Below are 14,749 nucleotides of genomic sequence, written 5' to 3' on the forward strand. Positions count from 1 at the left end.
ATGACAGGAGCGGGGATGTGCAGATCTACATCCCCATGACAGAAGCGGGCTGTGCAGATCTATGTCTCCATGACAGGAGCGGGGATGTGCAGATCTATGTCTCCATGACAGGAGCGGGGATGTGCAGATCTATGTCCCCATGACAGGAGCGGGGATGTGCAGATCTACATCCCCATGACAGAAGCGGGCTGTGCAGATCTATGTCTCCATGACAGGAGCGGGGATGTGCAGATCTATGTCTCCATGACAAGAGCGGGGATGTGCAGATCTATGTCTCCATGACAGGAGCGGGGATGTGCAGATCTATGTCCCCATGACAGGAGCGGGGCTGTGTGCAGATCTATGTCCCCATGACAGGAGTGGGCTGTGCAGATCTACATCCATCTTGTGATGACAGGAGCGGGGCTGTGCACATCTACCTCCCTCCTGTCATGACAGGAGCAGGGCTGTGTGAATATCTACGTCCCTCCTGTTGAGGGAGGTGCAGAGTTGTGTCCTTCCCAGCTCTGCCTTCCCCTACCCTCGCTGTATCTTCGGTAATCTTTGGACAGTTGAGGGGAGAAGCGAACGCAGAATTTTATAGGACGCAAGTCTGCACCTCACACCGGACATCGGCATGAACGGTGATGTCTGGCATTAGCCACAGGTATCATACTATTAGCAGCCAGGACCAAGCGAGTATGAAGCCGGCTCAGCTCCTGAGTTTGCGTCCTACCCCTGCCGCGCCGCTGTGCCGTATAAAAGGTGGAGTTCTGTGGCAAGGGGTTAAAAATGTCTTTAATTTTAATTTTATTTTTTTAAGGGAAGGGGCTTTTTTTTTATATTTTTCAAAACATGTTTTTATTATTTTATGTTTTATAAGTCCAGAAAAAATTGTAAGCAATTAGATTGCTAATACTGAACAAAGCCGTGCAATTGCATAGCATTGTTTAGTGTGATCAGCACTCTGCTAGTAGAGTCTGCCAGATGCTAGCATGGAAACTGATCAGATTTCATATATGTGAGGGGGTGCCAATCGGTCAGCACAGCTCACATTTGGGCTCTTACTTGCCATGATTGCTATTGATCACGACACTTAAGGGGTTGACGGCAGACATCAACGTGATCGCCAATGTCTGCCATTGACTGGGAGTGCACGGCAGTCTATGAAGTGAGCACAGCTCCTGCAGAATGCAGCTCAGAACCTATTTGTACTTCCTGGGGTGTAAGAACCAGGGCATTAAGGGGTTAAGAGGTCCTGTAAGGCCATGTTCACAGATCTTAAATTTCTGTACAGAATTCCGCATTGGAATACTGCCAGAGATTCTGCAGCAGCAGGATCCCAATGTATTTAATGTTCAGCAAGAAATAAAAAACCAGGGACATTTTTAGGCTCAATCCAGCCAGTATAACTCACAGCAAGGCGTGAAGTTGGAAAATGTAGTTTATTAAAGGGGTACTCCGGTGCTTAGACATCGTGTGACGTCACGCCTGCGCCCCCGTGTGACGTCACGCCTGCGCCCCCGTGTGACTTCACGCACCGCCCCTCAATGCAACCCTATGGGAGGGGGCGTGATAGCTGTCACGCCCCCTCCCATAGGCTTGCATTGAGGGGCGGAGCGTGACATCACACGGGGGCGCAGGCGTGAAGTCACACGCCGCCCGCCCTGTGGTTGCCCGTAGTCAGAGCCGGAGCGAACACGCTCCGGGGACTGATTACAAACGAGGTGCCGCGTGCAAAATCACGGGGGTCCCCAGCGGCAGGACTCCCGCGGTCAGGCATCTTATCCCCTATCCTTTGGATAGGGGATAAGATGTCTAAGCACCGGAGTACCCCTTTAAGCCAAAATACAAGCGCTTTTCAAGGTATGCTACCTCTTTTTCAATGTGAACATTGTGTTTGAATATGCTTCTATAAGTTGTTGTGTCTTCCAGGTGAGCAGAATACAATTGTATGTTCATCTGAGATTTTGTGACCATACTACTCTATGGGAGCTCTGCACGGTCTTTTTCTTCACTCAGCTATCCATTGTATTCAATGGGATTATGTTTCACTGTGCATATGGTGGAATTTCAGCGCCAGACAAAGCTGTCCATTTTTTCTGTGGACTCCGCATGGAAAGCATAGCAGCCTATGAGACAGCGCATTCCCGTGCAGTCCTAGCACCGGCATATTGTGCCAGCACTCGAAGTCTGCGGAATGTCCGCAATGACATTTTCTGGTGAAATGAAGAAAATTGCGTCCCTGAGCCGAATGTGACCCTCCGCACAGGGACACAGTTTTCTGCTTTGCAGACCACTCCCTCTCACTCCAGGGGGATGGGAACACAGTTTCTCGGCACATCTCCCGTACTGTTTAGACAGACTATGGAGCACAGCCAGAGGCGCTCCACAGCCTATCACCAACCCTCACCGCACATATAGGAGATGGGTGGTGGATGTGCGACGCGGGTGGGTGGGAGAAAGATGGAGTGAGGGTGAGCGGACTGTAAAGCAGAAAACTGTGTCCCTGTGCGGAGGGTCACATTCCACTACAGGGACACAGTTTTCTTCATTACACCAGGCGGTCATTCCAGACATGTAAACATGGCCTAAGAATCCAGCATTTCCATCCCCTACAGCACAATGGCTGTCAATCAAATGTAGGAGAAGGAGGCAAGTAAAGATAGGGGATAAAAATGGAGCAATCAGCTCCAAATTTTGGGCATTGGGGGGGGAGGGAATTTATGAAACCCTATGTAAAGGTTCGGGAAAACCTAAAAATATTTTATAAAAATAGTCGTAGAACTAAAAACAACTAATCGGCAACTGCTCCACAGTTCCCTTGTACAAGGTTTCATAAATCTCTACCTTGCTACTTATACCTCTTTCTCATTTCTGTCAGGCCCCACTATATGGAGCTCTGTCGGCAATTCCATCAAAACAACAGGATTTTAACAGAGAAAAAAATAGTGCATGCAGTATTTTTTTCTCCTCCACTAAACTTAGGTAAACTACCGGATCCCTGGTGGAACTCATTCAAGTCAATGGGATCTGTCGTGACCCAGTGGTTGTCAGTTGTGCTGACTCTTTTTGGGGCCGTTGGGCACAAAAAAGAGCCGATTGGACCAAGAACGGGACGAAGCAAAAAAGCCAAGTGAACTTAGCCTTACTTGCAAATATGAAAAATAGTAACATGAGCATCTCAGAAGCAAAAATCAGCATATCTAAAAAGGTACGCATGTGAGGATGCTTTTAAAGGGGTACACCGACCCTGAGACATTATCTTATCCCCTTTTAAAAGGTTAGGGGATAAGACATCTCACCGTGGGGGTCCCGCCGCTAGGGACCCCCCAATCTTGTATCGCAAGGCCGGAGTATAGTGATGCCACAACTCCGCCCCCGTGTGACGTCACCCCCCCCCCCCGCTATGCAAGTCTATGGGAGGGGGCATCACGGCCTTCACGCCCCCCCTCCCATAGACTTGCAGAGCGGAGGCGGGGGGGGGGGTGACGTCACACGGGGGCAGAGTCATGACGTCACGATACTCCGGCCCCGTGGTCGCCACCCGGCTTTGGATAGGGGAAAAGATGTCTCAGGGCCGGAGTACCCCTTTAACTATTACCTGTGGAGTGAATGTGAATAGTTACACTATGTGTAGATCTGCAATTGCAGATTTTGCTGTAGATCCAGACCATTTCTGAAGCAAAATCTGTAACACTAGTATGTATGCATGTGTAATGCTACACAACGACTTTGTGATTTAGCTATCTTTTTGGAAATATATGTGAGACAAGCTTTTAAAATCATTGGAACTGTAATACACTGTGCAATTTCTACAGTAGTCTCTCAATCCCATGTTACTTAATGGTCATTTAAAAGACTAAAAATTCTACATTTTGGGCACTAATATGACCTTGAGCAGTCATTGGCCCTCATTTACTATTGCAAACCTGACATGTTTTGTAGGGTTGTGTGCCAGAAATTCTGTCTGCGACAGAATTTGCGCAAGAATTGAAAAAATACCCGACTATCTCTCCATTTTTCTAAGAAAACCCTTTAAAAGGGGCTTGGTCATTGAGGGAAGGGGCGTGGTCACCGAAAATGGCCGTGTTCCCAACATTTTCACAAAAAAAAACAACATATTTACTAAGGTTTCAGCTGAGGAAAACCCGACAGATCAGAGCATGTGTAAAAAAAGGAAAATATAGGGAATGTGGAAAATGTAGGGAAACCTTAGTGAATACAGTGGAAAATAAATTGTAGGAAATTAAAACCCACAAAAAAACCTACAATCCACTCTTAGTATAAATCAGGGCAAATGGCCCTCATTTACTAAGAGTGTCGGGTTAATTTCTGTCGCATGATATAAAATTCTGTCGCACGGGGAAAAAAAAGTGTTGCACAGGAAAAATAAAGCGTAAAGCAAAGTAACTCTACACCAGGAGGTAATTTTACATTCATGATCGTTATTCGTTAATGGGTTAACAAACAAAAAGTAAAAAACAATAAATAAATAAATAAAAGAAAAAAAAGAAAATGAAAGCCAAGATAAAAAAAAGTAAAAAAAAAAAAAAAATTACAAATGTAATATAAAAAGGGGACAAAGTAACAGGATTTTCAAAAAACACACACTTTTTAACAGATTCCCCACACCTGAAGGCAGTCGGGTTTTCAAGTTCATTATTTCATTATTTTTCTGGTGGGTTTTTAAATACAACTTTCGGGTTTTCAGGAAAATGTCGGGAACACGCCCCTAATTATGCAAACCACGTCCCTTTAGTCAAGTTAAAAAATTCGAAAATAGTCAGGTATTTACCAGTAAAATGTGTCACACAAAGTGTCGCAGAGGACGTGCAACACAAATTGTGATAAAAAGAGTGGGGATGACGTTAGTAAATCAGGGCTACTGTGTATACAGACTAGAGCTGGGCGGTATGACCAAATATGTGTATCACAGTATTTTTGTAACTTATGGCGCTTCCACGGTATATAACAGTATTTCCACCCCCCCCCCCCCCACACACACACACAAAATTAATTATCAGCCCAGCGCTGCGCTGTCCCCATCGGGGTAAATACTCACATATCACCCGCAAGCGTTGCCCTCCTTGTCCTCCTGTTTGTTGCGGGCTCCGGCGCTGACACTATATATATTGTACACTGTATCCCTATGCCCGGGCTGCAGAAGGTAAACAAAATAAACTTTAACGCACGTTCCTACGTTGGCCTTACGCTCTTCCTGGGGCCGGGAACGTCACAGACGCATCAGCCTATCACCGGCCACAGCGATGTTTCGCCTTGGCCGGGGATAGGCTGAGCCCACTGTCATGTAAGAAGCCAGCCGGCTTCTTACATGACAGTGTGCTCAACCTATCACTGGCCGAGGCGGAACATCGCTGCGGCCGGTGATAGGCTGACGGCTGTCCGTCGTTCCCGTCCACCGGAAATAGGTCCGGACCGACGGAGAAGGTGAGTTAAAGTTTATTTTGTTTACTTTTTGCAGCCCGGGCATAGGGATACAGCGTACAATATATATATATATATATAGAGTGTCAGCGCCGGCAGCCCGCAACAAACAGGAGGACAAGGAGGGCAGCACTTGCGGGTGATATGTGAATATTAACCCCGATGAGGACAGCGCAGCGCTGGGCTGATAATTAATTTGGGGGGGGGTTCAGAACAGCGCTCGCGGGTCACATATGATTAGTTCCCCGATGTGGGGACAGCACAGTGCTGGGCTGATAATTCATTCCCGAGGGTGAGAGGCCAAACCAGTATTGCGGTATGGGGAAAAATTCATATTGTGCAGGACAAAAATTTCGGTATTCGGTATGAACCGGTATACCGCCCAGCCCTAATAAAGACAATGCAGAACATCCTCCAGACTGATGGCAGCCTATGTTCTACATTAAACCATGGTCTTATCATGGCTATCTGCAACCAGCTTTGCAAAATTTCGGATCTAATGTTAAGTAAATGAATAAAAAATAAAATTCTCGACAATCAGAATTCCCAGACTCATAGATTAAAATAGTCTTATAAATTGAATTTATTAATAATGTAGATGTGATCAATATCCATTAGGATGGAATCTATTAATTCACTAGGACTCAGAAGCAATGATTAAATGACTCCATGCTAAAAGGCTGGGCAGCTGCCACTGGTTACAGGAAAACATAGCCTACATTCTGCTATTTTCTTTGTATTACAAAAGAAAACTTCAGTATTGTCTCTAATTTTAGCTTTTATTACATAACATAAATGGAAAAAAAACAGTCCTACGTGTGAGGTAAAATTACAAAACAAAACCAACCAAGAATCGTGATGAATCTTAAGTAATATTATATATGAAATAAAGTTCTATGCTAAAAACAGGCAAATGTCAACCAATCCTCTCCAGCACTTAAATGAGTCATATGTAATCCCACAAGCAGGCAGCGCTAAAGGAAAACTCTGCTGTTATGTCTTCCCTGCAGGTTGGTTCTCCCATTGAAAGAAAAGTCAGAAAACGTCTTGCTGAGACGCACGTTTATTTCACAATTGCGCCTGCCATTTATTCCAGAGAAATTAATAGCAGAAGCAATAAGTGAGGAGGTACAATGAGTTATTCCGCTATTCACCAATATCCACACCATACATCACCGCACCGGAACTCTGCAAGACACCTTTCATTAATTAGATGTGATTGTAAATTAACACCTATTAACCAAAACTGATCACTAAAGTAAACACCCCTCTGTGATACAGGCTTCTTCGCATTTATCTATATAGTAGGCTGGGACAAGGAGACTGGTCAGGGTTGAGGGAAAGCTGGATGAAGCAAAGTACAGAGATATAATTAAAGGGGTACTCCAGTGAAAAACTTTTTTTTTATTTTTTTAAATCAACTGGTGCCAGAAAGTTAAACAGATTTGTAAATTACTTCTATTAAAGCATCTTAATCCTTCCTGTACTTATTAGCTGCTGAATACTACAGTGAAAATTATTTTCCGTTTGAAACACAGAGCTGTCTGCTGACATCATGAGCACAGTGCTCTCTGCTGACATCTCTGTCCATTTTAGGAACTGTCCAGAGTAGGAGCAAATCCCCACAGCAAACATATGCTGCTCTTGACAGTTCCTAAAATGGACAGAGATGTCAGCAGAGAGCACTGTGATCATGATGTCAGCAGACAGCTCTGTTTTAAAAAGAAAATAATTTCCTCTGTAGTATTCAGCAGCTAATATGTACTGGAAGGAGTAAGATTTTTTAATAGAAGTCATTTTTCCACCGGGGTACCCCTTTAATGGGGTACTTTGCTGGAAAACATCTTATCCCCCTATTAAAAGGATAGGGGGATAAGATGTCTAATCACAGGGGTGCCGCCGCTGGGGACAACTGCGATCTCTGCTGCGGCACCCCAATCACGAACTCCGCTTCGTGCTGGATGACTGGAGACCACAACCGCCAAGCCCCCTCCATTAATGTCCATGGGAGGAGGTGTGACGGCTACGTCATGAGTGGAGGGGGCGTGGCATGACATCACAAACACGAAAGCTCCTTCCAACAAGACAATGGGGGACATTTATCATGGTTGTCTTCGGAAAGTGAGTTTTGAAGTCATTATTTTTTTTTGCTTTGGTTTTGTATGTGTGACACATTTATCATACTATCAAGGCGGGGGAAGGGTTAGTTGATGAATTTAGAGCACATAAGCAAAAAATAATAAATCACTTCTGAACACTATTTTGTATGTTTCCTCCTCTCCTTTGTGAGTTGCAGTTGCAGGTCTGATCTGGCTTAAGGGGGTTTGCGACCTTTTTTCTGTGCGACATTCTTGCAAAATAAAATTTGTCACCACTACAAAGTTAAAACTGAAAGTTGCTTAGGTAAGGCGGTTTGGTACTTTCTGCATACCCTCAAAAGTCACAAAAAAGTGCTTAGGTGCACGTGCAATATTTTGTGCGCCCAGCGTAAGCAAAATAAAAAGTTCTAAATAGAACACACAGATAAGGCCTAAAGTGTACCTGTCAGATCCAACAAAAAATGATTTTTTTTATATATTACTCAGTACCTAATCCTGACCATGTACATCTAATTTTTATGTGTCTGGCACCTTTATTTTTATTTTTTTAATTACACTTTTAATTTAGCTCACTAGTTTGAATACTTCTCCAAGGGAGGGGGCGTGGCCTCACTGCAAGTCTCCGCCCCCTCCTTCAGTATGCTGTCTGCTCACATCTCCCCTAACATTAGCAAAACTACTATTCCCAGCTTGTCCTCACTGTCAGGGCATTCTGGGAGTTGTAGTTTCAGACAGTTTACTGTACCCTAAATTTCCGCCCACTATGCCCGCCCCGCTCCTCCGGGCTCTTAGCAGTGGCGATGTCCAGGTTTCGGCAGCTCCTGCGAGGGTGTCCTCTGCCTGCTCAGCCTGGCTAGGAGATTTAGCCTCGTGCATCCGCAACACTGTAAAGGACTCACTTGGGCAGCGGTGTCTGGCTGCGGTGTTGGGAGGCAGTGTCCGGGGATCGGCAATGTCTGGGGGTCGGCAGCCCCACCTTTCCCTAAACATATATAAACATACTACCATGCAGTGGATGCTCGGGATGTGGGGCGCTGATGCACCACGAACCTTCCCCATCCTGCTCTGAGGCTCACGGAGGTCCGTACATGCGCTGGACCTGCTGTCAATCAGAGGATGGGTCCATGACATAGGCTATGACCGGCAGACTGTGTCCAAGCACGGAGGGGGGACCCCTAGTTGACTTGCTTTTTCACCCTGAATTAGTTAACATTTTCTAATGAATGCAAATAAAAAAACATATTGGTTTTGCATGCTTTACAACATATTAAAAGTTTTTGTATCTGACAGTGGCCATTTACGGGCAAGTCTTTAACCCAACTGAACAAATCTCTGGGGAGTCCTAAAAATGGTTGTATACAATTGTCTCCAGCTAACATGATATAGCTTGAGAGGCTGTAATCCCTGCCAAAGGGGCTTTAACTAAATACCAAGTAAAGAGTCTGAATACATATGTCAATATCATATTTTAGTTATTTTGGTTTTAATAAATTAGCATAAACTTTCTGTTTTCATGTTGTCAATATGTAATATTTTGTGCAGAATGGTATTTATTTTTTCATTTTGTCACTAGGCTGCAACAAAGGCTGCCCCCTCTCGTAGGCTTGCATTGAGGGGCGAAGCGTGACGTCACAAGGGGGCAGAGGCGCGACGTCACACGCCGCCTGCCCTGTAGTCGCCCGTAATCAGACCCGGAGCGAACACGCTCCGGGGACTGATTACAAACGGAGTGCCGCGTGCATGATCACGGGCGTCCCCAGCGGCGGGACTCCCGCGATCAGGCATATTATCCCCTATCCTTTCGATAGGGGAAAAGATGTGTACGCACCGGAGAACCCCTTTAATGGCTTTGGCTATGAACACCCAATTATAGTAAAGGCAAGCTGGTTCTCTGCTCTACATTAAAACCACATGGCTTCTCTCCCTATTTGTTCTAGTGATTGTTCGGGGACCATTCTCAACTTTTGACATGTCTCTAGGATAACTGGTCTTATTATTAAATTTTAAGTACACTTTAATATCATTCATTCACTTTATGAAAAAATTGTGACCAAAATCTATGACACAGAGAGATGGATCCTAAACTTCACTGACTGATCAGTTAACAGTTACCCATAGAAGTCTATGGAGAGGGAGAGGAGGAAGAAGCCATATAAGAATAGCTGCTATGAGGTCTTGCATACATGACATAGAGAGAAGGGGGATCTTGCTCCCCTATCTAAAGCAGTTAGGAGTGGTGTAGTTGTGAATCAAACAGCCGCTGTGTGTGTATCTCTCTCTCTCTGCCCTACTGTGCAGCAACTTCCTCCTTATATTTCCCTACACCCCTCTGTAGACTTCTATTAGCAGCTATAAACTAATCTATAAGTGGAGATAAAAATGCATCTCTTCCCTGCTGTATGGAATAATAATTTCTGTGTGAGTGAACAGGTAAAAGGGTTGCCCAGGAACCAACATTTATGTGTATATGTGGCCAGATTGGGTTGTGTACGCAGATAAACAGCACTACTCTGTTAATCACTGCTGAGTGGAGAAGTACAAGAGTAATGTTAACCTGTTTATATCCTGATTGTAATTCATGAGATAAGTCAAACATATATGATGTATAGTATTTTAATTGCAAACCCATCATTACATCAGGTGGTATAGTCTTACAATGGTTTCTTGTAAAGCAAAGTCATTATTTCCATAAGACTGTGAAATAGAAAAAATAAAATCATTAAACTTCCTTCCTCCTACATGATGAGCTATATATAAAGACGCCAACCTCTTCTGGCAAGTTGTTTGTTCTTCTGAATAGATAATGTGCAATGGAAAATAGCTTCATGTGTTAGGCTAAGTTTCCACTTGTTTTTTTTGTGGCCCAAAAAAATGCCAGAAAAAAACACCAGAGCATTTTCCTATGTTTGGCGTTTTTTTCTTGTGTTTTGTTCTGGCATTTTTGCCTTGCATTTTTGGCCCCTTTGACGTTTTTTCAAAATTTGTTGGGTACTAAAAAAAATAAATTAATAATAATAATAATAATAAAAAAGGATGCAGTAGGGATGGAAAAAAATGTATGAAGTTTATATTTTTATAACAAAATTTTTATAAATTTTAAAAAGGGATCAATTTATGTGAGCGGGCAGGGCACTAAAAATGTAGCCGACAATAATAAAAATGTAGAATGTGTCTTTTTCCCTTTTTTTTTCTTTATTTTTTTTTACATTTTTTAGGTAGTATTACTACTCCCAGCATGGAACACACTCTTCCATGATGGGAGTATTAGTTTCTGTACTAATAGACAGATCGCCCAGGGTGTCACTCCTGACACCTGATGCAATCGTCCATAATATAGCAGTGATGTGGAGCGGCTCTATACAGCGCTTGCATCTCTGTGACACTCGCTGTGATCCTCCTGTATAATGTATAGATGCGGCCGGTCGCTCTTCTATGGTCCCCTGCACTGATGTATATATACACCTATTCATATTTCCCACAGAGAATTGTGATTGGCTGGAACCATCTGGCCAATCACAGCTCTCTGTGGGAAATATGAATAGGTGTATATCTACGGCAGTGCAGGGGACCATGGAAGAGCGGCCGGCTGCATCTATACATTATACAGGAGGATCACAAAGGGGCGATCTGTCAATTAGTACAGGTACTATTACTCCGATCATGGAACAGTGTGTCCCATGCTGGGAGTAGTAGTACTACCTAAAAAAATGTAATAAAAAAAGAAAATAAAAAAAGTGAAAAACACACACTCTACATTTTTATTATTGTCGGCTACATTTTTAGTGCCCTGCCCGCCCACATAAATTGATAAAAAATTAAAAATTTATAAAAATGTTGTTATAAAAAAAGATACATTCCGTTAAATACAATTTTTTTCATCACTACTGTGTCTTTTTTATTATTTTTTTTATGGTGAAATTTTATTTAAAAAGGTATCTATCCCTTTCTTTATTTATTTTCCAAAAAAAGAATAAAAACCGCCTGCAAAAACGCCAAAGTTAAAACCCACATGTCGATGTTCTTGGCATTTTTTTTACTTCCATAGACTTATATGGGAGAAAAATGCCACGATTTTAGGAAACAAAACGCCATAGGCTCAACATGCTGCGACTTTGCAAAACCGCCAAGGAGCTGAAAAACGGCCAAAAAAATGCGTGAAAAAATGCGAATAGGATAAAAATAAAACGCCAAACTGAAAAAAGGCAAAGTGGAATTTTTTTATTTTTTTATTTCTCATTGATTTACAGCAAACATCTGGCCGCAGCGTTTTTTCAATGAGGAAAAACACACACAAAAAAAAAACTAAGTAGAAACTTAGCCTTAAACGGACATAAAATGCCTATTGAGCAAACAAAACATCTAGACAATCTCAAACATGTCATGGGAACTTGTTAGGTGCTAGATTAGGAGAATGATAAATAGATAAAAGTACATGGAACTCACATGTAGGACAGAGAAAATTCGGAGAGGAAGCCTATTATAAAGCATGACCTGCACACCGGGTGGATCAGCTGAGATTCTTACACTTAGGGGGGGGATTTATCAAAACCTGTGCAGAGGAAGAGTGGTGCAGTTGCCCATACAACCAATCAGATCGCTTCTTTCATTTTTAAAGAGTCCTGTGAAAAATGAAAGTGATCTGATTGGTTGCTATGGGCAACTGCACCACTCTTCCTCTACACAGGTTTTGATAAATCTCCCCTTCAATCCATCCCAAAATAAGGGGGGGGGATTTATTAAGACTTTCATTTTACACTTTGGGGCTGGCTTCAGATTTGCCAAATTCTTTATCTGTGTCTTCCCTGTGTACCACTGATTAAAATGACTGCTTGCAGGTGTAAATCTAAGTGTGTTAGGCCACGCCTCCTTTCTCGCCACTTGACGGGCACAACAGAAAGTTGTTTAAAAGTCACAATTTTTTTGTGCAAAACGGGGCTTGTGCATACATTTAAAACTTTTAGTAGAAGCTCCATAAATCCCCACCAGGGAAATTCAAAATGGATGTTGCAAAAGTAAAGGTGTGTAGTTAAAGGGGTTTTTGACGCAATTCTGGAAGAATCGCGGTGGGGGGGGGGGGGGTTGAAGAAGGAAAAATACAGCAAAAAGAGCAATTAACAGGCAGACAGCTGACTCAGGACTCACCACTTCCACATTAAGCACTGTGATTGTAGGTGGACCAGGCTGATGAGTACATGACCCAATTACAGTAACAAAACCTATAGATGCAGCTGTGCTGGAAAAAAACTGATGGCGCTATGGGGCTAGTAATGGTAATGGGATTTCTGGGATTATCCATTTGGAAGATTTAAGCTTTAAAGGAATTTTATAGGACTTTCTTGTGTATGGCCCACCATCAGGCCATATCCTCTAAGCAGATATATGGTATTTTTGTGTTAGTTACAATGAACTGTACCAATTCTGGAGCAGATCAGATCATTGCAGCTTTAGGTTCTGTTCTGTGGCTAGGCTAGTAAGGCTACAACTTTATTTGTCCCTGTTTCTCCCTTTTGTAGCAATACCAGTATATTACTGGGGATTATGGGAATACTGGCAATCTCTAATAATCAATATAAAGAAAGCTTTAATACAACATTGGTCAACAGGGGCAGATATAATCAACAACCCAATATACACATTATTGTTACTGCTCCTAAAATGAGGGCTAAGCAATATAAAAAATATCATACAGATCATTCATTTTAAGAATTAACAAGTAACAGACTGGATCACTAATGTACCCAGGTTCTGCCACTAAGAGTCCAAGATGTCCAAAAGAGGAGAACTCCATGTCAGCAGGTGCTCCTTAAAAATCCTTAAAAAAAAAAATGTTTAAACATGGCAAATGGATATACCTCAAAATCACTGTTTCTAATCCACATTTTTTCCCTTAAAGGGGTACTCCATTGCTAGACATCTTATCTCCTATCCAAAGGAAAGGGGATAAGATGTCTGATTGCAAGGGTCTGGTCACTGGGACCCCTCTGTGCAGACATCCGGTATTCTGAACGTTGGGTGTGGGAGGCCGTGGTCGTGATGTCACACCCCCTCCATTTATGTCTATGGGAGGGGGCGTGACAGCTGTCCCGCCCTCTCCCATAGATAAGAATGGAGGGTGTGTGGCTTAACGTGACTACAAAGGCCTCCCGAACCCAACGTTCTGAACACAATGTTCAGAATACCGGATGTCTGCACAGAGATCGCGTGGGGTCCCAGTGACCAGACCCACGCAATCAGACATCTTATCCCCTTTCCTTTGGATAGGGGATAAGATGTCTAGCAATGGAGTATTCCTTTAAGGGTACGTTCACACATACAGCATCTGCTGCATATTTTGCTGTATATTGTGCAGCTGATTTTTGCTACCCCTTAACTTATATGGGTAGCAAAATCAGATGCAGAAAATATGCAGCAAAATTATGCAACAGATCTTGTATTTGTGAACGTACCTTAAAGGGGTTATCCAGAAAAAACTTTTTTTAATATATCAACTGGCTCCAGAAAGTTAAACAGATTTGTAAATTACTTCTATTAAAAAATCTTAATCCATTCAGTACTTATGAGCTTCTGAAGTTAAGGTTGTTCTTTTCTGTCTAAATCCTCTCTGATGACACGTGTCTCGGGAACCGCCCAGTTTAGAAGCAAATCCCCATAGCAAAAATCTTCTAAACTGGGCGGTTCCCGAGACTCGTGTCATCAAAGAGCACTTAGACAGAAAAGAACAACCTTAACTTCAGAAGCTCATAAGTACTGAAAGGATTAAGATTTTTTAATAGAAGTAATTTACAAAACTGCCTTGACCTAATCTGCTTTTGTTTCATCTATATTTGGATATTTGCTCAAAGGCAATGTGCCCATATGCAAAACAGATCTTCAAGGTACGGCAGTGTCTTCAGTGCTCAAAAAGAAGGAAGCAAATCTGTCTTTGTCCCTTTAAAGGACATTCTATGAGTCACAAAGGCCATGAAGTCAACAAATCAAGTGTGATCTCTTGGGAGACCCATTACTATCTCCACCCGCCTGAATTATTCAGTCAGAATATTGACAGTACTAGACACACCAAGGGTCAGGAGAATGCCAATAAATTGTGCTAGATACTTCTGCCAAGTCATGACCATTTCCATTACAGGTTTTTAGGGTGGGAGTTTAGAGAACAAATACTAATTACATTATTTGTCTACTCGGACGCATGGCACCCAGCTAATCTACTATTGGAGAGAAAAGCT

General features: G+C 42.9%; 1 long non-coding RNA gene across 1 annotated transcript in view; it reads right to left on the reverse strand.

Annotated features, from left to right (window-relative positions):
• The window catches only part of LOC130322270 (uncharacterized), a 33,930-nt gene extending 20,617 nt beyond the window's left edge, over window positions 1–13,313 (reverse strand). Inside the window, exon 1 of the long non-coding RNA XR_008867815.1 lies at window positions 13,265–13,313. This is a non-coding gene — a long non-coding RNA (uncharacterized LOC130322270). The remainder of the gene's footprint in view (window positions 1–13,264) is intronic.
• Between the last annotated feature and the right edge of the window lie 1,436 nt (window positions 13,314–14,749).

This window comes from Hyla sarda, unplaced genomic scaffold, assembly GCF_029499605.1.
Source record: "Hyla sarda isolate aHylSar1 unplaced genomic scaffold, aHylSar1.hap1 scaffold_2311, whole genome shotgun sequence".
NCBI classification, from domain to species: Eukaryota; Metazoa; Chordata; class Amphibia; order Anura; family Hylidae; genus Hyla; species Hyla sarda.